This window comes from Ranitomeya imitator, chromosome 6 (assembly GCF_032444005.1).
Source record: "Ranitomeya imitator isolate aRanImi1 chromosome 6, aRanImi1.pri, whole genome shotgun sequence".
Lineage (NCBI taxonomy): Eukaryota > Metazoa > Chordata > Amphibia > Anura > Dendrobatidae > Ranitomeya > Ranitomeya imitator.
The window spans coordinates 85,796,819-85,822,542 of record NC_091287.1 but is presented as its reverse complement, the minus strand read 5'-3'; positions in this window follow the sequence as shown (position 1 = coordinate 85,822,542).

The window sequence follows — 25,724 nt, the reverse complement described above, 5'->3', positions numbered from 1 at the left end:
TACACAGGAGCTCTGTATATAGTGTCAGTGTGCAGGTAATACAGTGATCACCAGTGCCATTATACACAGGAGCTCTGTATATCGTGTACAGGTAATACAGTGATCACCAGCGCCGTTATACACAGAAGCACTTTATATAGTATATAGTGTAAGTGTATAGGTAATACAGTAATCACAGGTGACATCACCCACCCTCAATTCATCATCATTTGCTCCCCCCACACACATTTAATTCATTTTAGTAAATGAAAAAAAATAAAATTCCTGCTTACCTCTCATACAATCCCCTGCAGGTTCAGTTCCACTTCCAGTATCCTGGCGAGTGGCGCATGTACATGCTGACGCATACGCGATGATGTCACCGTGTAGGCACCATCACTAGCGTGTCACAGAAGAGGTAGAGATGCTTTGTTCTGCTTTGATGGCCATGCAGCACCAGGAAAGCTTCCTGGGCCGAAATATGTGCCGCCGATGGTGGAGCGCTGGCACACAATACTCTATTATACTCCGGGGCCCAGTGAGCAGAAGCAAAATATTATTACACGCAAATGGCCGTGTCTATTGCTGTGTTGCAGATTGGGGAGATTAACAGAAATTAATAGAATTATGTCTTGCCACGTACCACCTTGCACCCCACGATAGCATTCACCTCAAACTCATCCGTGGATGAACCCGATGTCCCGGCAGATGACTCAGAGAACCGGGACAAATGAACGGGCTTTAAGAGGGAAGCGTAAAAAGTATCGGTGATACCAAGGCGTGGAGGAATAGCCGAACGGTAGACCACAGGGTTGATCTGTTCCAGAACCTAGAACGGGCCAATGTAGCGAGGCGCAAACTTAGTCGACTCAACTCGCAGCCTGATGTTACGGGCGGAGAGCCACACTAAGTCGCCAGGAGCAAAGGTCGGAGCGGGGCGCCGGTGTGTATCAGCCAAAACCCTCATTCTCTCCTTGGAGGCCCGGATGGCATCCTGAGTGCGGTCCCAGATGTCACGTGCCTCCACCACCCAGTCTGCCACCCTAGAATTGGTGGATGACACGGGCATGGGCACAGGGACATGCGGATGCTGGCCGTAATTAAGGAGAAAAGGAGTCTGACCAGTGGAATCGGCTACGGCGTTGTTCAATGCAAATTCCGCCCAAGGTAGCAAAGATGCCCAGTCATCCTGCCTAGCAGAGACAAAATGTCGCAAGTATGTCACCAGAGTCTGGTTGGTTCTCTCTACCAACCCATTCGTCTCGGGATGATATGCAGAGGAGAGATTCAGCTCTATGCTGAGTAAACGGCAGAGCTCTCTCCAAAACCAAGACACAAACTAGGGACCCCGGTCGCTGACAATTTTATCAGGCATTCCATGTAAGCGGAAAATATGTTTTATGAACAACACCGCTAAGGCCCGTGCAGAAGGTAATCGTGGAAGCGGCACCAAATGCACCATCTTAGAGAAATGGTCGGTGACTACCCAGATAATGGTGCAGCTATGAGACTTGGGTAAGCCCACCACAAAGTCCATCCTGACCATCTCCCAGGGCCTGTCTGCCACCGGCATGGGGTAAAATAACCCAGCAGGCCGTTGCAGAGGAGACCGATTCTGGGCGCAGGAGACACACGCCCGAATATAGTCCCCGACGTCACGGGCCATATGCGGCCACCAGTACGTCCTCGCCAAAAGCTCAGATGTCCTCTTGGTCCCAAAATGTCCACCCACTCTGGACGAGTGAGCCCAAGAGAGAACCTCTGGTCGCAAATTCGCTGGTTCGAAAGTCTTGCCCGGGGGCACGGACTCTAGCGAAACTGGAGCCACAGTTCTCAGGCTCACTGAAGGGACAATAAGCCGAGGCTCCTCCTCCTCCTCCTCAGATGACACTACGGAGCGGGAGAGAGCGTCGGCACGAATGTTCTTCTCCCCGGAGAGAAAATGGAGAGTAAAATGGAACCAGGAGAAGAACAGGGACCATCTAGCCTGGCGAGAATTCAGCCGCTGGGCCGTCTGTATGTATACCAAGTTCTTGTGGTCAGTGAACACTTGGAAGGGAAAGCGAGCTCCCTCCAAGAGATGTCTCCACTCAGTAAAAGCCAACTTCATGGCAAGCAACTCCCTGTCCCCGATGGAATAATTCCTCTCCGCTGGTGTAAAGGTCTTGGAGAAGAAGCAAGGATGCTTCTGACCTTGAGCATCCTTTTGGAAAAGGACTGCTCCAGCACCAACGGATGAGGCATCCACCTCCATGATAAATGGTTTATCTACATCGGGGCGATGTAGGATGGGAGCGCTAGAGAAGTGTGACTTAATCGAGAGAAAGGCTTTGGAGACCTCCTCTGACCACAACTTGGGATTTGCTCCCTTCTTGGTGAGGGCAACCAAAGGAGCCACCAAAGTTGAGAAGTGTGGAATGAACTGGCGATAGTAATTAATGAACCTCATAAAGCTCTGCACCGCTTTAAGAGAATGGGGTTCCTGCCAGTCCATCACAACCTGCAGCTTGGCAGGATCCATAGCCAAACCCTGGGAAGAGATGATATAACCAAGGAAAGGCAAGGACTCCTGCTCAAACACACACTTCTCCAACTTGGCGTAAAGGGAGTTTGCCCGTAAGAGGTCGAAGACTTTGCGAACATCTCTCCGATGGGAGTCAATATCTGGAGAGTAGATGAGAATATCATCCAGATAGACTACGACCGAGGTGGTGAGCAAATCCCGGTAGATGTCGTTCACAAAGTCTTGGAAAACGGCTGGGGCATTACAGAGCCCGAAGGGCATCACCAGATATTCATAGTGCCCATCCCTGGTGTTAAAAGCCATCTTCCATTCATCCCCCTCGCAGATGCGAATCAGGTTGTAGGCACCCCGCAGATCTAATTTTGTAAATACCCTTTCTCCCCGTAGCCTATAAAAAAGCTCAGATATCAGGGGTAATGGGTACTTGTTCTTAACGGTGATGGCGTTAAGACCCCTGTAGTTTATGCATGGACGTAAGTCTCCAGTCTTCTTCTGTACGAAGAAGAACCCAGCCCCTGCAGGTGACACTGACTTCCTAATGAATCCTCTAGCCAGATTCTCTTGAATGTACTGAGACATTGCCTCCGTCTCCGGGAGAGATAACGGATAAACTCGACCCCGGGGAGGCTCAGCACCAGGCAAGAGGTCAATAGGGCAGTCATAGGGGCGGTGAGGCGGAAGAGTCTCCGCAGCCCTTTTGGAGAACACGTCTGCATAGGGCCAATAGTGCTTGGGGAGAGAGGAAAGATCTGCGGGTACCTGCGTTGTAGCAACCTGAACGCACTCCCTCTGACATCTACCCTTGCAGGATTTACTCCATCCCAAAATTCTCCCTGAGGACCACTCTATATGAGGAGAATGATAGCGTAGCCATGGTATCCCCAACAGGACCTCATCAATTCCCTCAGGAATGACTAATAGGGAGATAATCTCCTGATGTGATGGAGACACAGAAAGCGTGATAGGAATGGTTTGGTGGGTAATCTGTGAGGGTAGTGTCGACCCATTTACCACTCGAACGGTTACTGGCTCGGTGAGCATCACCAGGGGTATTGCGTGACGCTGGGCGAATGCAGATGACATAAAATTACCCTCCGCCCCTGAATCCACGCATAGCTCTATCATAAGAGTGGATGGGCCTATGGTAATTGTCCCCTTGAAGGACAACTTTGAGGCAAACGTCGCCGTGTCTAGTGTACCTCCTCCTAATGCCACTAAACTCTGACGTTTCCCCGTCCGCTGAGGACACTTGGAGGCAAGATGTCCTGACTGCCAGCAACCATGACAGACCTTATGTGACTCGGATGCCTGGACTGGGGATTCCAAAGGTTTGGTGAAGGTAGGAGCCAGCCGAAACCTGTGCCTACACTGGGCTCGCTCCAACCTTCGCTCGTGAAAACAAAGGTCTATGCGAGTTGATACAGCTAGGAGCTCCTCCAGTGTGGCGGGAATCTCCCTAGTGGCCAAAGCGTCCTTCACATGGTCAGCCAGCCCCCTCCAAAATACAGGAATGAGGGTTTTATCTGGCCATTCCAACTCAGACGCTAATGTCCGGAAGTGAACAGCAAAATGGCTGACCATGGTTGAACCCTGATTCAAATCCAGCAGTTGGAGCGCTGTATCATGGGTGACTTGAGGTCCTACAAAGACCTGTTTCAGAGTGTCCAGAAACCGAGGAACACTCCGCACCACATGATCGTTGCGCTCCCACAGAGGCGTAGCCCACTCCAACGCCCTGTCCAACAACAGAGATATTATGAATCCCACCTTTGCCCGCTCTGTGGGAAAACGTGCAGCCAGGAGCTCGAGATGTATACCACACTGGCTCATGAAACCCCTACAGGACTTACTGTCCCCAGAGTATTTCTCAGGCAAAGGGAGGTGAGATAGAGTCGGAACAGGGGTGGCAGTGGGTAAAGCTGCTGCAGCCACGCTAGCAGCCTGAACAGCAATTGCGGTATCATCCACCGCCGAGGTTGCACGCTCAAGAGACGCCAACCGGCCCTCCAGCAGCTGGATGTACCCCTGCAATTGCTGTTCATCCGCCATTCCTTAGCCAGATCCTGGCGCTAGTATAATGTTAGGGTTGGCGGAACGCACCGAATATATTTATTAGGTAAGATTGGTGCGTTCGCCACCCGGGATCCACCGTGCAGGAAAGAACCTGCTGCTAAGTGAATGGCGGCACTATATGGCGGTACAATGAGATTTCACACACGGGTTAACTTCACTCTGTGTGAAGGAAGCGATCTCTGTTAAGTCACAGGGTCGCGGTACCGCACAGAGAGTGCAAGCAAGGAACCACAGAACTCTATTCCAGGACACAGGATTAGAGTTAGTGTAGACCTCTTGCGATCGACACCACAATTGGGGTATCAGCGGTAACTATTATGCACAGAAGTACATGCTGTGCCACACTAGCGGACGCCACTAACCACCCAAACTTGGGAAAGGTAAGCGCTCTAATAGCGCACGGCGCTGCACTGGCGGTCACAGCAGTAGACGCTGCTTCGTGTGTTAAAGCTGTGAGTTCAGCCGGGCGCTAGATTGCAGCCATACACCTTACGCGAACAGTCATACACAAGGGATGGGTTTTTTAAGGAACGACTTGCACTCATCAACACACACACGATAACAATTGTATACTAGCGCATGGCCGTGCGGTCATGCGAAGCTTATATAGCTGCAGCACGTTCAGGACCCTTCAAAGAAGGACCAATGGATTTTCAGCAGTACCTGAGCATGTGACCCTGGATCTCCATTGAGAGATCTTGCCTGTTATGGCTGGCAATCAGGCAACACAGCGTGCAGTAATCAGCGCACATACAGAGATCTGGCAATAACCAAAAACAATAGGACGAGCTCTGAGACGTGGAATCTCTGTAGACTGCAGTACCTGATCTATCCTCACACAACTATAAGCAGCAGTGGATTGCGCCTATCACTACCTATGCAACTCGGCACTGCCTGAGGAGCTGACTAGCCTGAAGATAGAAATACAAGCCTGACTTACCTCAGAGAAATACCCCAAAGGAATAGGCAGCCCCCCACATATAATGACTGTTAGCAAGATGAAAAGACAAACGTAGGAATGAAATAGATTCAGCAAAGTGAGGCCCGATATTCTAGACAGAGCGAGGATAGCAAAGAGAACTATGCAGTCTACAAAAAACCCTAAAACGAAAACCACGCAAAGGGGCAAAAAGACCCACCGTGCCGAACTAACAGCACGGCGGTGCACCCCTTTGCTTCTCAGAGCTTCCAGCAAAAGTTAATAGCAAGCTGGACAGAAAAAACAGAAAACAAACTAGAAGCACTTATCTAGCAGAGCAGCAGGCCCAAGGAAAGATGCAGTAGCTCAGATCCAACACTGGAACATTGACAAGGAGCAAGGAAGACAGACTCAGGTGGAGCTAAATAGCAAGGCAGCCAACGAGCTCACCAAAACACCTGAGGGAGGAAGCCCAGAGACTGCAATACCACTTGTGACCACAGAAGTGAACTCAGCCACAGAATTCACAACAGTACCCCCCCCTTGAGGAGGGGTCACCGAACCCTCACCAGAACCCCCAGGCCGACCAGGATGAGCCACATGAAAGGCACGAACAAGATCTGGGGCATGGACATCAGAGGCAAAAACCCAGGAATTATCTTCCTGAGCATAACCCTTCCATTTGACCAGATACTGGAGTTTCCGTCTAGAGACACGAGAATCCAAAATCTTCTCCACAATATACTCCAATTCCCCCTCCACCAAAACAGGGGCAGGAGGCTCCACAGATGGAACCATAGGTGCCACGTATCTCCTCAACAACGACCTATGGAATACATTATGTATGGAAAAGGAGTCTGGGAGGGTCAGACGAAAAGACACCGGATTGAGAATCTCAGAAATCCTATACGGACCAATAAAACGAGGTTTAAATTTAGGAGAGGAAACCTTCATAGGAATATGACGAGAAGATAACCAAACCAGATCCCCAACACGAAGTCGGGGTCCCACACGGCGTCTGCGATTAGCGAAAAGCTGAGCCTTCTCCTGGGACAAGGTCAAATTGTCCACTACCTGAGTCCAGATCTGCTGCAACCTGTCCACCACAGAATCCACACCAGGACAGTCCGAAGACTCAACCTGTCCTGAAGAGAAACAAGGATGGAACCCAGAATTGCAGAAAAATGGAGAGACCAAGGTAGCCGAGCTGGCCCGATTATTAAGGGCGAACTCAGCCAACGGCAAAAATGACACCCAATCATCCTGGTCAGCGGAAACAAAACATCTCAGATATGTTTCCAAGGTCTGATTGGTTCGTTCGGTCTGGCCATTAGTCTGAGGATGGAAGGCCGAGGAGAAAGATAGGTCAATGCCCATCCTACCACAAAAGGCTCGCCAGAACCTCGAGACAAACTGGGAACCTTTGTCAGAAACAATATTCTCAGGAATGCCATGTAAACGAACCACATGCTGGAAGAACAAAGGCACCAAATCAGAGGAGGAAGGCAATTTAACCAAGGGCACCAGATGGACCATTTTAGAAAAGCGATCACAGACCACCCAAATGACCGACATTTTTTGAGAAACGGGAAGGTCAGAAATGAAATCCATCGAAATATGTGTCCAAGGCCTCTTTGGGACCGGCAAGGGCAAAAGCAACCCACTGGCACGTGAACAGCAGGGCTTAGCCCTAGCACAAATTCCACAGGACTGCACAAAAGCACGCACATCCCGTGACAGAGACGGCCACCAGAAGGATCTAGCAACCAACTCCCTGGTACCAAAGATTCCTGGATGACCGGCCAGCACCGAACAATGAAGTTCAGAGATAACTTTACTAGTCCACCTATCAGGGACGAACAGTTTCTCGGCCGGACAACGATCAGGTTTATTAGCCTGAAATTTCTGCAACACTCTCCGCAAATCAGGGGAGATGGCAGACACAATGACTCCTTCCTTGAGGATACTCGCCGGCTCAGATAACCCCGGAGAGTCGGGCACAAAACTCCTAGACAGAGCATCCGCCTTCACATTTTTAGAGCCCGGAAGGTATGAAATCACAAAATCAAAACGAGCAAAAAATAACGACCAACGGGCCTGTCTAGGATTCAAGCGCTTGGCAGACTCAAGATAAGTAAGGTTCTTATGATCAGTCAAAACCACCACGCGATGCTTAGCACCCTCAAGCCAATGACGCCACTCCTCGAATGCCCACTTCATGGCCAGCAACTCTCGGTTGCCCACATCATAATTACGCTCAGCAGCAGAAAATTTCCTGGAAAAGAAAGCACATGGTTTGAACACTGAGCAACCAGAACCTCTCTGTGACAAAACCGCCCCTGCACCAATCTCAGAAGCATCAACCTCGACCTGGAACGGAAGAGAAACATCAGGTTGACACAACACAGGGGCACAGCAAAAACGACGCTTCAACTCCTGAAAAGCTTCCACGGCAGCAGAAGACCAATTAACCAAATCAGCACCCTTCTTGGTCAAATCGGTCAATGGTCTGGCAATGCTAGAAAAATTACAGATGAAGCGACGATAAAAATTAGCAAAGCCCAGGAATTTCTGCAGACTTTTTAGAGATGTCGGCTGAGTCCAATCCTGGATGGCCTGAACCTTAACCGGATCCATCTCGATAGTAGAAGGGGAAAAGATGAACCCCAAAAATGAAACTTTCTGCACACCGAAGAGACACTTTGATCCCTTCACGAACAAGGAATTAGCACGCAGTACCTGGAAAACCATTCTGACTTGCTTCACATGAGACTCCCAATCATCTGAGAAGATCAAAATGTCATCCAAGTAAACAATCAAGAATTTATCCAGATACTCACGGAAAATGTCATGCATAAAAGACTGAAAAACAGATGGAGCATTGGCAAGTCCGAACGGCATCACCAGATACTCAAAATGACCCTCGGGCGTATTAAATGCCGTTTTCCATTCATCTCCCTGCCTGATTCTCACCAGATTATACGCACCACGAAGATCAATCTTAGTAAACCAACTAGCCCCCTTAATCCGAGCAAACAAGTCAGAAATCAATGGCAAGGGATACTGAAACTTAACAGTGATCTTATTAAGAAGGCGGTAATCAATACACGGTCTTAGCGAACCATCCTTCTTGGCTACAAAAAAAAACCCTGCTCCCAATGGTGACGACGATGGGCGAATATGTCCCTTCTCCAGGGACTCCTTCACATAACTGCGCATAGCGGTGTGTTCAGGTACGGACAAATTAAATAAACGACCCTTAGGGAATTTACTACCAGGAATCAAATCGATAGCACAATCACAATTCCTATGCGGAGGTAGGGCATCAGACTTGGACTCTTCAAATACATCCTGAAAGTCCGACAAGAACTCTGGGATGTCAGAAGGAATGGATGACGAAATAGACAAAAATGGAACATCACCATGTACTCCCTGACAACCCCAGCTGGTTACCGACATAGAGTTCCAATCCAATACTGGATTATGGGTTTGTAGCCATGGCAACCCCAACACGACCACATCATGCAAATTATGCAGTACCAGAAAGCGAATAACTTCCTGATGTGCAGGAGCCATGCACATGGTCAGCTGGGCCCAGTACTGAGGCTTATTCTTGGCCAAAGGTGTAGCATCAATTCCTCTCAACGGAATAGGACACCGCAAAGGCTCCAAGAAAAATCCACAACGTTTAGCATAATCCAAATCCATCAGATTCAGGGCAGCGCCTGAATCCACAAACGCCATGACAGAATACGATGACAAAGAGCACATTAAGGTAATGGACAAAAGGAATTTGGACTGTACAATACCAATAACGGCAGAGCTATCGAACCGCCTAGTGCGTTTAGGACAATTAGAAATAGCATGAGTAGAATCACCACAATAGAAACACAGTCTGTTCAGACGTCTGTGTTCTTGCCGTTCTACTTTAGTCATAGTCCTGTCGCACTGCATAGGCTCAGGTTTACTCTCAGACAATACCGCCAGATGGTGCACAGATTTACGCTCGCGCAAGCGACGACCGATCTGAATGGCCAAGGACATAGACTCATTCAAACCAGCAGGCATAGGAAATCCCACCATTACATCCTTAAGAGCTTCAGAGAGACCCTTTCTGAACAAAGCCGCTAGTGCAGATTCATTCCACAGAGTGAGTACTGACCACTTCCTAAATTTCTGACAATATACTTCTACATCATCCTGACCCTGGCATAAAGCCAGCAGATTTTTCTCAGCCTGATCCACTGAATTAGGCTCATCGTAAAGCAATTCCAGCGCCTGGAAAAATGCATCAACATTACTCAATGCAGAATCTCCTGGTGCAAGAGAAAACGCCCAGTCCTGTGGGTCGCCGCGCAAAAAAGAAATAATAATCAAAACCTGTTGAATAGGATTACCAGAAGAATGAGGTTTCAAGGCCAAAAATAGCTTACAATTATTTCTGAAGCTCAGGAACTTAGTTCTGTCACCAAAAAACAAATCAGGAATCGGAATTCTTGGTTCTAGCATCGATTTCTGATCAATAGTATCTTGAATCTTTTGTACATTTACAACGAGATTATCCATTGAGGAGCACAGAGCCTGAATATCCATGTCCACAGCTGTGTCCTGAAGCACTCTAATGTCTAGGGGAAAAAAAAGACTGAAGACAGAGCTAAGAAAAAAAAAATGATGTCAGGATTTCTTTTTTCCCTCTATTGGGAATCATTGGTATGGCTCCTTGTACTGTTATGGCTGGCAATCAGGCAACACAGCGTGCAGTAATCAGCGCACATACAGAGATCTGGCAATAACCAAAAACAATAGAACGAGCTCTGAGACGTGGAATCTCTGTAGACTGCAGTACCTGATCTATCCTCACACAACTAAAGCAGCAGTGGATTGCGCCTATCACTACCTATGCAACTCGGCACTGCCTGAGGAGCTGACTAGGCTGAAGATAGAAATACAAGCCTGACTTACCTCAGAGAAATACCCCAAAGGAATAGGCAACCCCCCACATATAATGACTGTTAGCAAGATGAAAAGACAAACGTAGGAATGAAATAGATTCAGCAAAGTGAGGCCCGATATTCTAGACAGAGCGAGGATAGCAAAGAGAACTATGCAGTCTACAAAAAACCCTAAAACGAAAACCACGCAAAGGGGCAAAAAGACCCACCGTGCCGAACTAACAGCACGGCGGTGCACCCCTTTGCTTCTCAGAGCTTCCAGCAAAAGTTAATAGCAAGCTGGACAGAAAAAACAGAAAACAAACTAGAAGCACTTATCTAGCAGAGCAGCAGGCCCAAGGAAAGATGCAGTAGCTCAGATCCAACACTGGAACATTGACAAGGAGCCAGGAAGACAGACTCAGGTGGAGCTAAATAGCAAGGCAGCCAACGAGCTCACCAAAACACCTGAGGGAGGAAGCCCAGAGACTGCAATACCACTTGTGACCACAGAAGTGAACTCAGCCACAGAATTCACAACACTTGCCCTGGACATGCTCAGTGTGAGCAAAGCAGGATTTAGTCCTAGCACCTTCAGGACCTTCCTGAGCATGTGACCCTAGATCTCCACTGAGAGATCTTGCCCTGGGCATGCTCAGTGTGTGCAAAGCAGGACCTAAGGTACCGTCACATTAAGCGACGCTGCAGCGATATAGGCAACCTGCAGCGATATAGGCAACGATGCCGATCGCTGCAGCGTCGCTGTTTCGTCGCTGTGTGGTCGCTGGAGAGCTGTCACACAGACAGCTCTCCAGCGACCACCGATGCCGAAGTCCCCTGGTAACCAGGGTAAACATCGGGTTACTAAGCGCAGGGCCGCGCATAGTAACCCGATGTTTACCCTGGTTACCGTTGTAAATGTAAAAAAAAAAAAACACTACATACTTACATTCCGGTGTCTGTCCCCCGGCCTCAGCTTCCCTGCACTGTGTCAGCGCCGGCCAGCCGTAAAGCAGAGCGGTGACGTCACCGCTGTGCTTTACGGCCGGCCGGCGCTCACAGTCAGTGCGTGAAGCTGAAGGCGAGGGGACAGACACCGGAATGTAAGTATATACTGTTTGTTTTTTTTTACATTTACAATGGTAACCAGGGTAAACATCGGGTTACTAAGCACGGCCCTGCGCTTATTTGTTTACCCTGGTTACCAGTGAAGACATCGCTGAATCGGCGTTACACACGCCGATTCAGCGATGTTTGCGGGAGATCCAGCAACGAAATAAAGTTCAGGCCTTTCTGCTCCGACCAACGATGTCACAGCAGGATCCAGATCGCTGCTGCGTGTCAAACACAACGATATCGCTAGCCAGGACGCTGCAACGTCACGGATCGCTAGTGATATCTTTGTTAAGTTGTTCAGTGTGAAGGTACCTTTAGACCCAGAAAAGCCTGCTCGCTGCAGATCAGTGCAGGGTACAATAGCTGAGCCTGGAGAGGCAGTAGTAACCCTTTGCACCGTACCAGTCTCAGCGAGACGCTGGGAGCGACGTCTTCGCTGAGCAGGCTCCACTGCGGCCGATGCAGAATGGGAGACTGCAGCAAACACGGATCGAGATTCCCCCTGTGCAGCAGAGGAAACTCGACTCCTAACACATTATTCTGTCCAGATACTGTTTAGGCTATGTGCACACGTTCAGGAATTCATGCAGAAAATTCCTGTGAAAAACCGGACATTTTCTGCATGAAATCCGCAAGAAAACCGCATGCAGTTTTTGCCGCGGTTTTGACGCGTTTTTGCCGCGGTTTTTTCCGGACACTTCCCAATGCATTTTGGAGTGGGAAATCCGCAAAAAAAACACAAAAAGATAGAGCATGTCCGGATTTTGTGCCTGATGCGTTTTTTTGCGGAAAAAAACGCATCATGTGCACAAAACATGCGGAATTCATTCTAAATGATGGGATGCTTATTGTATGAGGTTTTTTTGCGGTTTTATAGCGTTTTTATCGGGAAAAACCGTGAAAAAACCGGAACGTGTGAACACAGCCTTACAGAGGATGATGCATGTTGTAATTCTGTGGCAGAGTTCACTCCTGTGGTCACAAGTGGTACTTCGGCTGATTCTCTCTGGGAGCTTCCGTTTGTGGAGGAAAGTGGTACTGCAGCTTCTGAGTTTCCTCCCTCAGGTGATCTGGTGAGGTCGTTAGCTGCTTCTCTACTTAACTCCACCTGATGCTTTGATCCATGCTTCCTGTCAATGTTCCAGTGTTGGACTTGTGTTTCTCTGGATCATTCCTGTGGCCTGCTGCTCTGCATAGCTAAGTGCTTCTTTGCTATTTGTTGCTATTTTTTCTGTCCAGCTTGTCTATTTGTTTTGCTGGAAGCTCTGGGACGCAAAGGGTGTACCTCCGTGCCGTTAGTTCGGTACGGAGGGTCTTTTTGCCCCCTTTGCGTGGTTTTCTTTAGGGTTTTGTGTAGACCGCAAAGTTATCTTTCCTATCCTCGTTCTGTCTAGAATATCGGGCCTCACTTTGCTGAATCTATTTCATCCCTACGTTTGTCTTTTCATCTTACTCACAGTCATTATATGTGGGGGGTTGCCTTTTCCTTTGGGGTATTTCTCTGAGGCAAGGTAGGCTTATTTTTCTATCTTCAGGCTAGTTAGTTTCTCAGGCTGTGCCGAGTTGCATAGGGAGCATTAGGCGCAATCCACAGCTGCCTCTAGTTGTGTTTGGAGAGGATCAGGAATTGCGGTTTACAGTTTCCACGTCTCAGAGCTCGTTCTATTATTTTTGGGTTATTGTCAGATCACTGTATGTGCTCTGATCGCTATGTACATTGTGTTACTGAATTGTCTATCACAACAGTACAGGAAGCCAAAGTACTAATGATTCTCAATAGAGGGAAAAAAGAAGTTCTGAGACCATTTTTTTTCCTTTGCACTGTGATTTGTCTTTTTTTTCCCCTAGACATTTGGGTGGTTCAGGACACAGGTGTTACAATGGACATTAAAGGTCTGTCTTCATGTGTAGATCAGCTCACGGCAAGAGTTCAAGATATTCAAAATTTTGTGGTTCAGAATTCTTTGTTAGAACCGAGAATTCCTATTCCAGATTTGTTTTTTGGAGATAGAACTAAATTTCTGAGTTTCAAGAATAATTGTAAACTGTTTCTGGCTTTGAAACCTCGCTCCTCTGGTGACCCAGCGCAACAGGTTAGGATCGTCATTTCTTTTTTGCGTGGCGACCCTCAGGACTGGGCATTTTCTCTTGCGTCAGGAGATCCTGCATTGAGTGATATCGATGCGTTTTTCCTGGCGCTTGGATTGCTGTACGATGAGCCTAATTCAGTAGATCAGGCAGAAAAAAATTTGCTGGCTCTTTGTCAGGCTCAGGATGAGATAGAGCTATATTGCCAGAAATTTAGAAAATGGTCCGTGCTCACTCAATGGAATGAATCTGCGCTTGCAGCCATTTTCAGAAAGGGTCTCTCTGAAGCCATTAAGGATGTCATGGTGGGATTTCCTATGCCCGCTGGTTTGAATGAGTCTATGTCTTTGGCCATTCAGATCGGTCGACGCTTGCGTGAGCGTAACTCTGTGCACCATTTGGCGGTATTACCTGAGATTAAACCTGAGCCTATGCAGTGCGATAGGACTATGACCAGAGTTGAACGGCAAGAACACAGACGTCTGAATGGGCTGTGTTTCTACTGTGGTGATTCCACTCATGCTATCTCTGATTGTCCTAAGCGCACTAAGCGGTTCGCTAGGTCTGCCACCATTGGTACTGTACAGTCAAAATTTCTTCTGTCCGTTACCTTGATATGCTCCTTGTCGTCGTATTCTGTTCTGTCATGGCGTTTGTGGATTCAGGCGCTGCCCTGAATTTGATGGACTTGGATTATGCTAAACGTTGTGGGTTTTTATTGGAGCCCTTGCAGTGTCCTATTCCATTGAGAGGAATTGATGCTACACCTTTGGCCAAGAATAAGCCTCAATACTGGACCCAGCTGACCATGTGCATGGCTCCTGCACATCAGGAGGTTATTCGCTTTCTGGTGTTGCATAATCTGCATGATGTGGTCGTGTTGGGGTTGCCATGGCTACAAGCCCATAATCCAGTATTGGATTGGAATTCCATGTTGGTGTCCAGCTGGGGTTGTCAGGGGGTACATGGTGATGTTCCATTTCTGTCAATTTCGTCATCCACCCCTTCTGAGGTTCCAGAGTTCTTGTCTGATTACCGGGATGTATTTGATGAGCCCAAGTCCGATGCCCTGCCTCCGCATAGGGATTGTGATTGTGCTATCAATTTGATTCCTGGTAGTAAATTCCCAAAAGGTCGACTGTTTAATTTATCCGTGCCTGAGCACACCGCTATGCGCAGTTATGTGAAGGAATCCCTAGAGAAGGGGCATATTCGCCCATCATCGTCGCCATTAGGAGCAGGGTTCTTTTTTGTAGCCAAGAAGGATGGTTCGCTGAGACCGTGTATAGATTACCGCCTTCTTAATAAGATCACTGTTAAATTTCAGTACCCCTTGCCATTGTTATCTGATTTGTTTGCTCGGATTAAGGGGGCTAGTTGGTTCACTAAGATAGATCTTCGTGGTGCGTATAATCTGGTGAGAATCAGGCAAGGCGATGAATGGAAAACTGCATTTAATACGCCCGAGGGTCATTTTGAGTATCTAGTGATGCCGTTCGGACTTGCCAATGCTCCATCAGTGTTTCAATCCTTTATGCATGACATCTTCCGTGAGTACCTGGATAAATTCCTGATTGTGTACTTGGATGACATTTTGATCTTCTCGGATGATTGGGAGTCTCATGTGAAGCAGGTCAGAACGGTTTTTCAGGTCCTGCGTGCTAATTCTTTGTTTGTGAAGGGATCAAAGTGTCTCTTTGGTGTGCAGAAGGTTTCATTTTTGGGGTTCATCTTTTCCCCTTCTACTATCGAGATGGATCCGGTTAAGGTCCAAGCCATCCATGATTGGACTCAGCCGACATCTCTGAAAAGTCTGCAAAAGTTCCTGGGCTTTGCTAATTTTTATCGTCGCTTCATCTGCAATTTTTCTAGTGTTGCCAAACCATTGACCGATTTGACCAAGAAGGGTGCTGATTTGGTCAATTGGTCTTCTGCTGCTGTGGAAGCTTTTCAAGAGTTGAAGCGTAGTTTTTCTTCTGCCCCTGTGTTGTGTCAACCAGATGTTTCTCTTCCGTTCCAGGTCGAGGTTGATGCTTCTGAGATTGGAGCAGGTGCTGTTTTGTCACAGAGAGGTTCTGGTTGCTCAGTGATGAAACCATGCGCTTTCTTTTCCAGGAAGTTTTCGCCTGCTGAGCGAAATTATGATGTGGGCAACCGAGAGTTGCTGGCCATGAAGTGGGCATTCGAGGAGTGGCGTCATTGGCTTGAAGGAGCTAAGCATCGCGTGGTGGTATTGACTGATCATAAGAACTTGACTTATCTCGAGTCTGCCAAGCGCTTGAATCCTAGACAAGCTCGTTGGTCGTTGTTTTTTGCCCGTTTTGACTTTGTGATTTCGTACCTTCCGGGCTCTAAAAATGTGAAGGCGGATGCTCTGTCTAGGAGTTTTGTGCCCGACTCTCCGGGTTTATCTGAGCCGGCGGGTATCCTCAAGGAAGGAGTAATTGTGTCTGCCATCTCCCCTGATTTGCGGCGGGTGCTGAAAAAATTTCAGGCTAATAAACCTGATCGTTGCCCAGCGGAGAAACTGTTTGTCCCTGATAGGTGGACGAATAGAGTTATCTCTGAACTTCATTGTTCGGTGTTGGCTGGTCATCCTGGAATCTTTGGTACCAGAGAGTTAGTGGCTAGATCCTTTTGGTGGCCCTCTCTGTCGCAGGATGTGCGTACTTTTGTGCAGTCCTGTGGGATTTGTGCTCGGGCTAAGCCCTGCTGTTCTCGTGCCAGTGGGTTGCTTTTGCCCTTGCCGGTCCCGAAGAGGCCTTGGACACATATCTCTATGGATTTTATTTCTGACCTTCCCGTTTCTCAAAAGATGTCAGTCATTTGGGTGGTCTGTGATCGCTTTTCTAAGATGGTCCATCTGGTACCCTTGTCTAAATTGCCTTCCTCCTCTGATTTGGTGCCTTTGTTCTTCCAGCATGTGGTTCGTTTGCATGGCATTCCAGAGAATATTGTTTCTGACAGAGGTTCCCAGTTTGTTTCGAGGTTTTGGCGAGCCTTTTGTGGTAGGATGGGCATTGACTTGTCTTTTTCCTCGGCTTTCCATCCTCAGACTAATGGCCAGACCGAACGAACCAATCAGACCTTGGAAACATATCTGAGATGCTTTGTTTCTGCTGATCAGGATGACTGGGTGTCCTTTTTGCCTTTGGCTGAGTTCGCCCTTAATAATCGGGCCAGCTCGGCTACCTTGGTTTCGCCGTTTTTCTGCAATTCTGGGTTCCATCCTCGTTTCTCTTCAGGACAGGTTGAGTCTTCGGACTGTCCTGGTGTGGATACTGTGGTGGACAGGTTGCAGCAGATTTGGACTCAGGTAGTGGACAATTTGACCTTGTCCCAGGAGAAGGCTCAACTTTTCGCTAATCGCAGACGTCGTGTGGGTCCCCGACTTTGTGTTGGGGATCTGGTTTGGTTATCTTCTCGTCATATTCCTATGAAGGTTTCCTCTCCTAAGTTTAAACCTCGTTTTATTGGTCCGTATAGGATTTCTGAGGTTCTTAATCCTGTGTCTTTTCGTCTGACCCTTCCAGATTCTTTTTCCATACATAACGTATTCCATAGGTCATTGTTGCGGAGATACGTGGCACCTATGGTCCCATTTGTTGAGCCTCCTGCCCCGGTTTTGGTGGAGGGGGAATTGGAGTATATTGTGGAGAAGATTTTGGATTCTCGTGTTTCAAGACGGAAACTCCAGTATCTGGTTAAATGGAAGGGTTATGCTCAGGAAGATAATTCCTGGGTTTTTGCCTCTGATGTCCATGCTCCCGATCTTGTTCGTGCCTTTCATGTGGCTCATCCTGGTCGGCCTGGGGGCTCTGGTGAGGGTTCGGTGACCCCTCCTCAAGGGGGGGGTACTGTTGTAATTCTGTGGCAGAGTTCACTCCTGTGGTCACAAGTGGTACTTCGGCTGATTCTCTCTGGGAGCTTCCGTTTGTGGAGGAAAGTGGTACTGCAGCTTCTGAGTTTCCTCCCTCAGGTGATCTTGTGAGGTCGTTAGCTGCTTCTCTACTTAACTCCACCTGATGCTTTGATCCATGCTTCCTGTCAATGTTCCAGTGTTGGACTTGTGTTTCTCTGGATCATTCCTGTGGCCTGCTGCTCTGCATAGCTAAGTGCTTCTTTGCTATTTGTTGCTATTTTTTCTGTCCAGCTTGTCTATTTGTTTTGCTGGAAGCTCTGGGACGCAAAGGGTGTACCTCCGTGCCGTTAGTTCGGTACGGAGGGTCTTTTTGCCCCCTTTGCGTGGTTTTCTTTAGGGTTTTGTGTAGACCGCAAAGTTATCTTTCCTATCCTCGTTCTGTCTAGAATATCGGGCCTCACTTTGCTGAATCTATTTCATCCCTACGTTTGTCTTTTCATCTTACTCACAGTCATTATATGTGGGGGGCTGCCTTTTCCTTTGGGGTATTTCTCTGAGGCAAGGTAGGCTTATTTTTCTATCTTCAGGCTAGTTAGTTTCTCAGGCTGTGCCGAGTTGCATAGGGAGCGTTAGGCGCAATCCACAGCTGCCTCTAGTTGTGTTTGGAGAGGATCAGGAATTGCGGTTTACAGAGTTTCCACGTCTCAGAGCTCGTTCTATTATTTTTGGGTTATTGTCAGATCACTGTATGTGCTCTGATCGCTATGTACATTGTGTTACTGAATTGTCTATCACAACAGATGCACTGCTGAGAACAATAATCTTTTGAACAAAACTAAAAATAATTTCACACGACGAATCAAGGTTTTGCTCATTCATCTGCTGATTGGCAGCCTGTTTATAATGTATTGTAATGTTTATCATGAAATTAATGTTCCTAGGAACTCTTGTGTATGATAATCATCTAATATATAAAGCTGAATGTGTGTATGTGTGTGTGTATGTATGTATGTCCGGGATTGGCATCTGCACCGTCGCAGCTACAGCCACAAAATTTTGCACAGTCACACGTCTGGACCCCGAGAGCGTCATAGGCTATGTTGAGAGGCGAAATTTTAACCCTGCGCATTCCAATTCACCAAACAATTTTGCCCCTATCTACATAATGGGGAAAAAAGTGAAAGGAAAAGTGTTGGAAGCGTCGCAGCTACAGCAACAAAATTTTGCACAGTCACACGTCTGGACCCTGAGAGCGTCATAGGCTACGTTGTGAGGTGAAATTTTAACCCCGCGCTTTCCAATTCACCAAACAATTTTGCCCCTATCTACATAATGGGTAAAAAAGTGAAAGGAAAAGTGTTGGAGGCGTCGCAGCTACAGAAACAAAATTTTGCACAGTCACACGTCTGGACCCCGAGAGCGTCATAGGCTACGTTGTGAGGTGAAATTTTAACCCCGCGCTTTCCAATTCACCAAACAATTTTGCCCCTATCTACATAATGGGGAAAAAGTGAAATGAAAAGTGTTGGAGGCATCGCAGCTACAGCCACAAAATTTTGCACAGTCACACGTCTGGACCCTGAGAGCGTCATAGGCTATGTTGTGAGGTGAAATTTTAACCCCGTGCTTTCCAATTCACCAAACAATTTTGCCCCTATCTACATAATGGGGAAAAAAGTGAAAGGAAAAGTGTTGGAGGCGTCGCAGCTACAGAAACAAAATTTTGCACAGTCACACGTCTGGACCCTGAGAGCGTCATAGCCTACGTTGTGAGGTGAAATTTTAACCCCGCGCTTTCCAATTCACCAAGCAATTTTGCCCCTATCTACGTAATGGAGAAAAAAGTGAAAGGAAAAGTGTTGGAGGCGTCGCAGCTACAGCCACAAAATTTGGCACAGTCACACGTCTGGACCCTGAGAGCGTCATAGGCTATGTTGTGAGGTGAAATTTTAACCCCGCGCTTTCCAATACACCTAACTATTTTTCCCCTATCTACATAATGGGGAAAAGTGAAAGGAAAAGTGTTGGAGGCAAATTGACAGCTGCCAGATGTGAACAAGGGGGACTTAAAGAATGAGAGCGATGGCGCCAAAGAGTATATACCGTACAGTTGCTAAGGTGGGGCCCCGACATGGGATACTCACCACACACGGGGATATGAACACACACACAAAATGCACCACACACTACCACGTGCTTGAACACATATTACCCTCAGCACACATTTCACCACACATACACCAACCTCGCCACATAAAAGTCGAAACACAAAAGTCGCCGCTCAAAACTCACCACGCGCAAAACTCGCCACATGCAAAAACTAGGCTCACGCAAAACTCGCCACAAGTGCAAAACTCACCTCATGGAAAACTCGCCACACACAAAACTTGCACATGCGGAAAAATTGCCACATGCACAAAATTTGCAACACATGCAAAAGTTGCCTCACACAAAACTTGCACATACTCAAAAGGCACCAGACATAAAACTCACCACGCGCAAAACTCGCCATGCGCAAAACTTGCTGCACACAACTTGCTACACTAACCTGTCACATGCAACTCGACACACAAAAAGTTGCTACACGCATGTTGCCACACAAAACTCATCTCACAAAAGTCGCTACATGCATGTTGCCACACGCAACTCAACACACACAACTTGACACACGAAACTCGCCCTAAAACACACACAAGTCTGATATTATCCTTCAAAAATAAAAATCTGATTAATAAGCAGACAAACTACAAGAGCAACAAATGTACCATATAGGAAATCCAGCAGCTGTCAGTCACATGACCTGTCTATTATGTGTATGGGTGAGCTAATATATACTGCCAGGGGGGAGGGCTTCCTGTTGGCTGGGGATTTATCAGGCTGCCAATTTAGCTTACAAATACTGAGGTAAAAATATTGACCAAATAACGTGTGAACGAGGTCTAATACAGGAGGAAATGACATACAGATATATACTATGTACAGGGGAGATAACACACAGGTATATACTATATACAGGAGAGATGACACACAGGTATATACTATATAGAGGAGGAGATGACATACAGGTTCATACTATATACAGGAGGAGATGACATACAGGTATATACTATATCACTACTACAATATTATCATCATCTGCACCATCTAATCGAGCTGTTCTCCTCTTCCCACAGGTATGCACTGACTTTACCCAGCTCTCCCTGGCTCCCGAATGTCTCTGTATACTGCATTGATTTTCCATGGTATGCACTGACCGCCTCGACTACTGCAACCTCCTACTCTCTGGACTCCCCTCTAGCACTCTGGCACCACTCCAATCCATCCTACACTCTGCTACCCGACTAATCCACCTGTCCCCCCGCTATTCACCAGCCTCTCCCCTGTGTCAAGCCCTTCACTGGCTTCCTATCGCCCAGAGACTCCAGTTCAAAACCCTCACACTGACATACAAAGCCATCCACAACCTGTCTCCTCCATACATCTGTGACATGGTCTCCCGGTACCTACCTACACGCGACCTCCGATCCTCCCAAGACCTCCTTCTCTACTCCCCTCTCATCTCTTCTTCCCATAACCGCATCCAAGACTTCTCCCGTGCTTCCCCCATACTCTGGAACTCTCTACCCCAACACATCAGACTTGCGCCTACCATAGAAACCTTCAAAAAGAACCTGAAGACTCATCTCTTGCGACAAGCCTACAGCCTGCAGTGATCCTCAACCTACTGAACAGCCGCACAGCCAGCTGTCCCCTCTCCTAGTGTATCCTCACCCACCCCCTGCAGACTGTGAGCCCTCGCGGGCAGGGTCCTCCCTCCTTATGTACTCGTGTGCCTTGTTATCTGCTCATGTTTAATGTATTTGTCTATATTTGCCCCGTATTCACATGTAAAGCGCCATGGAATAAATGGCGCTATAAAAATGTATAATATTATAATAATAATAATATACAGGAGGAGATGACACACAGGTATATACTATATACAGGAGCAGATGACCTACAGGTATATGCTATATACAGTAGGAGATGACATGAAGGTATATAATATATACAGGAGGAGATGACACACAGATATATACTATATACAGGGGAGATGACACACAGGTATATACTATATACAGGAGGAGATGACATACAGGTATATACTATATATAGCAGGAGATGACATACAGGTATATACTATATACAGGGGAGATGACACACAGCAGGTATATACTATATACAAGGTAGATGACATACAGGTATATACTATATACAGGAGATGACATACAGGTGTATACTATATATAAGGGAGATGACAAACATGTATATACTGATGTGAAAATGAGAGGTGTGAGGTGAAAATGAAAAGGTGTGTGTGCAAAATGAGAGGATTGAGGGAAAATAGTGGAGTGATCGGAAAATGAAAGATGTGAGGTCGAAATGACAAGTGTTAGGGGGGAATGAGAGGTGTGAGGGGGAAAATAAGAGGAGTGAGGGGGAAAATGAGAGGTGTAAGGGAGAAAATGAGAGATGTGAGAGGGAAAATGAAAGATGTGATGGGGAAAATGAGAGGCGTGATGGGAAAATAAGAGAAGTGAGGTGCTATAACTAACCACAGATATTTACTATGCCCAGGCAACGCCGGGCTCTTCAGCTAGTATAATCATATAGTTTAAGCAGCCTTTGACAGACGAGGAACACTTGCAAGAAACATGACTCCAATGATGAACCAAACGGCGCCTGTTAAACTCCATATAGTAGGATCCATTTACCGTAATTTGTTCGGGTGGCGAAGAATTTTGCAAAAAAATAATGCAGCATGATGGCTTTTTATTTTGGTAAAGGTGTGAACCTAGCCTAAGGCTCTGTTCGCATCTGTGTCCTTCATTTCTGTTTTCTGTCAATGTTATGAGTCCATAAAAAGGTCCTGATTCCCCCCAACAGAGGTCTGACACACAACCTGGCAGAAGACTAGAGGCTGTAGAGCACAGTAGAAAATGTCTACATCATAGTTAACTAGTGGGGTTGAGTAGTACTTACTACATATGGTGCACTTTAGTTATTTCCAGAGGACCAAAACACAAACAATCAGTTTGTATAGCCATCTGTGTAGGTAGTTTTATGAGAAAGAGACCAGCCCACCTGCATAAGAAAGTAAGTGAGGATACCCATTGCAAAAAGGAGCAGTGAGTGAAGAGTAGGGATGAGAAAACCCGGACTGGAAAGTTCGGTGTTCGTACCAGACTTCAAGTGCCAGTACTGGACCCTGAACACAGACTAATTACTGTATATCCGGTTACCTGTTCAGGTACGGAAGTCCAATAAAGCTTGTTGAAAGGCTGCATTTAGCTATATCAATTAATGGCATGGCTGTGATTAACTGGAGCAACATGTGTCCCGACCTGGCAGTAAAAATAAATTTTTTTTTTTTTTTAAAAGTGCAGTCCCCTTTATTTTTGAAACTAGCCAAGAGAAAGCAAACAGCTATGAACTGGTATTTTTAGACTGGGAAGGGCCACTATCCATTCAGTTTCTCCGGCTTTTAATGTCAGCCTGCAGCTGTCTGATTTGCTTTAGCTGGTTATTAAAAACTAGACTGTGGCCCGATTCTAACGCATCAGGTATTCTAGAATATGCATGTCCCCGTAGTATATGGACAATGATGATTCCAGAATTCGCGGCACACTGTGCCCGTCGCTGATTGGTCGAGGCAACCTTTATGACACCATCGTCGCCATGGCAACCATTATGACATCTACGTCGATACTGTGCCCGTCGCTGAATCAGAAACGTGAGATGTCTACGTCCTTTATGACATCATCGTCGCTGTGCCCGTTGCTGATTGGTCGAGGCCAATCAGACGCGGGATTTCTACGTCGATGCTGTGCCGGTCTCTGATTGGTCGAGGCCGCCAGGCCTGGGGGCCTCGACCAATCAGAGAGCCGGGATTTCCAGGACAGACAGACAGACAGACGGAAAAACCCTTAGACAATTATATATATAGATAAGGGGACCCCCCAAAAAATAACGTGGGATCTCCCCTACTTTTAATTAGCTAAAGCAAAGCATACAGAAGGGGGCTGAAATTAATAGACTGGGAAGGGCCATGGATATTGGATGAGGGCTGGTGTTATTAGTCTGGGAGCAGGGCAAAATCCATGGCTTCCCAGCTTTTTAGGATCAGTTTGTAGCTGTCTGTTTAGCCTTTGTTGGTTATTAAAAATAGATGGAATCCCACATAATTTTTTGGGGGGTCCCCTCTTTTTAAGAACCAATAAAGGCTACTCAGACAGCTGTGAGCTGTTATTAATAGGCTGGGAACCTTTATGGATATTGGCCCCTTCCAAGAATAGTAACACCAGCTCATAACTATCTGCTTTCCCTTGGCTGGTCATTAACCCCTTTTCGACATCGGGCGTAATAGTATGCCGATGTCGGACTCCCTCCCTCTGATGTGGGCTCTGGCGCTGAGCCCACATCTGTTCCAGCACCTGTTCAGCTGCCAGGTGCTTCTAACAGCTGCGGGTGGAATCGCGATCCACCCACGGTTGTTAATTTGTTAAATGCCACTGTCAAACTCTGACAGCGGCATTTGACACGCGCTTCCGGCAAGCGTGCCTGAAATCCCGTCCATTGGCACTCGTGTCACATTACTGCGGGTCGCCGATGGGTTGTCATGACAACCAGAGGTCTTCGGCAGACCTCTTTGGTCGTCACTGCCGGATTGCTGTGAGCGCCGCCCAGTGGTCGGAGCTAATAGCAAGTGAACAATTTTGCTACATACAGGTGATCTGATCATCGCCTGTATGCAGCAGAGCCGATAGGGTTATGGCAGCTTCTAGTCTTCCATAGAGACTGCTGAAGCATGCCAAAAGTTAAAAAAAATGTTTTTGAAAATATTAAAAAAATGAAAAAAAATAAAAGTTCAAATCTCCCATAATTTCACCCTCATTCAAGATAAAAACAATAAAAAAAAAATCAAACTTACACATATTTGGCATTGCCGCTTTCAGAATCGCCCAATCTATCAATATAAAAAAAAGAATTAACCCAATCTCTAAACAGCGTAACAATAAAAAAAATCAAAACGCCAGATTTACGTTTTTTTGGTCGCTGCAACATTGCATTAAAATGCAATAACAGGCGAGCAAAAGATCGTATCTGCACCAAAATGGTATTAATAAAAACGGCAGCTCGGCACACAAAAAATAAGCTCTAACTCAACCCGAGATCACGAAAAGTGGAGACGCTATGGGTATCGGAAAATGGCGCAAAATGATTTTTTTTAACAAAATTTGGATTTTTTTTCATTACTTAGATAAAAAAGAACCTAGACATATTTGGTACGTATGAACTTGTAATGACCTGGAGAATCATAATGACAGGTCAGTCTTAGCATTTAGTGAACATAGTAAAAAAGCAAAACAAAAAAACAATTGTGAAATTGCACTTTTTTTGCAATTTCATCGCACTTGGAATTTCTTTCCTGTTTTTTTAGGACATGATTTGTTAAAACCAATGATGTCGTTCAAAAGTACAACTCGTCCTGCAAAAAACAAGCCCTCATATGGCCATATTGATGGAAAAATAAAAAAGTTATGGCTCTGGGAGCAAGGGGAGCAAAAAACGAAAATGCAAAAATGAAAATTCCTCCGTGGTTAAGTGGTTAAAACTAGGGGGACCGCATGCCATTTTTTTCTTTTATTTATTTATTTATTAACAAGTACAGTAAAATACACACCCAAGGTAACCTTCGTTCACAGACTACAGATTTTCCAGCAGATGGAAACTCCAGAAATCTTAAAGTTTCCCTTAAAGGCTACCTTAAGGTTTCCTGACCTCAAAGCTGCTGGGAGACTGGTCTCGCGGTAGCTCTAGTGCCGGACTGATGAGTGCTGAAGTGTCGAGTGCCAAACTCGCAGTCGTTCATCAGTCTGGCATTGGCGCTGTGCAGCGTGAGAATCAGCTGCCATGAACTGAGGTGACCTTACAGTAAGGTTACGGCAGTTCACAGGCCGGCTCACACAGAGCTTATTCTGAGAACTGCTGCCTGTGACCATTGGCTTATATGGGATTAGGGGTCAAGTTTGGGTCAAGTTCTTGTACTGAACCAAACTTTGGACTCAAGATCAGCCAAACGAACAGGATCTAAACTTCCAGGGGTTCGCTCATACCTAGTGAAGAGTATACAATATGTCTCATATGAACAAGTATAGCTGCTATAAGGGAAAAGATTTGCTAAAGCAGATG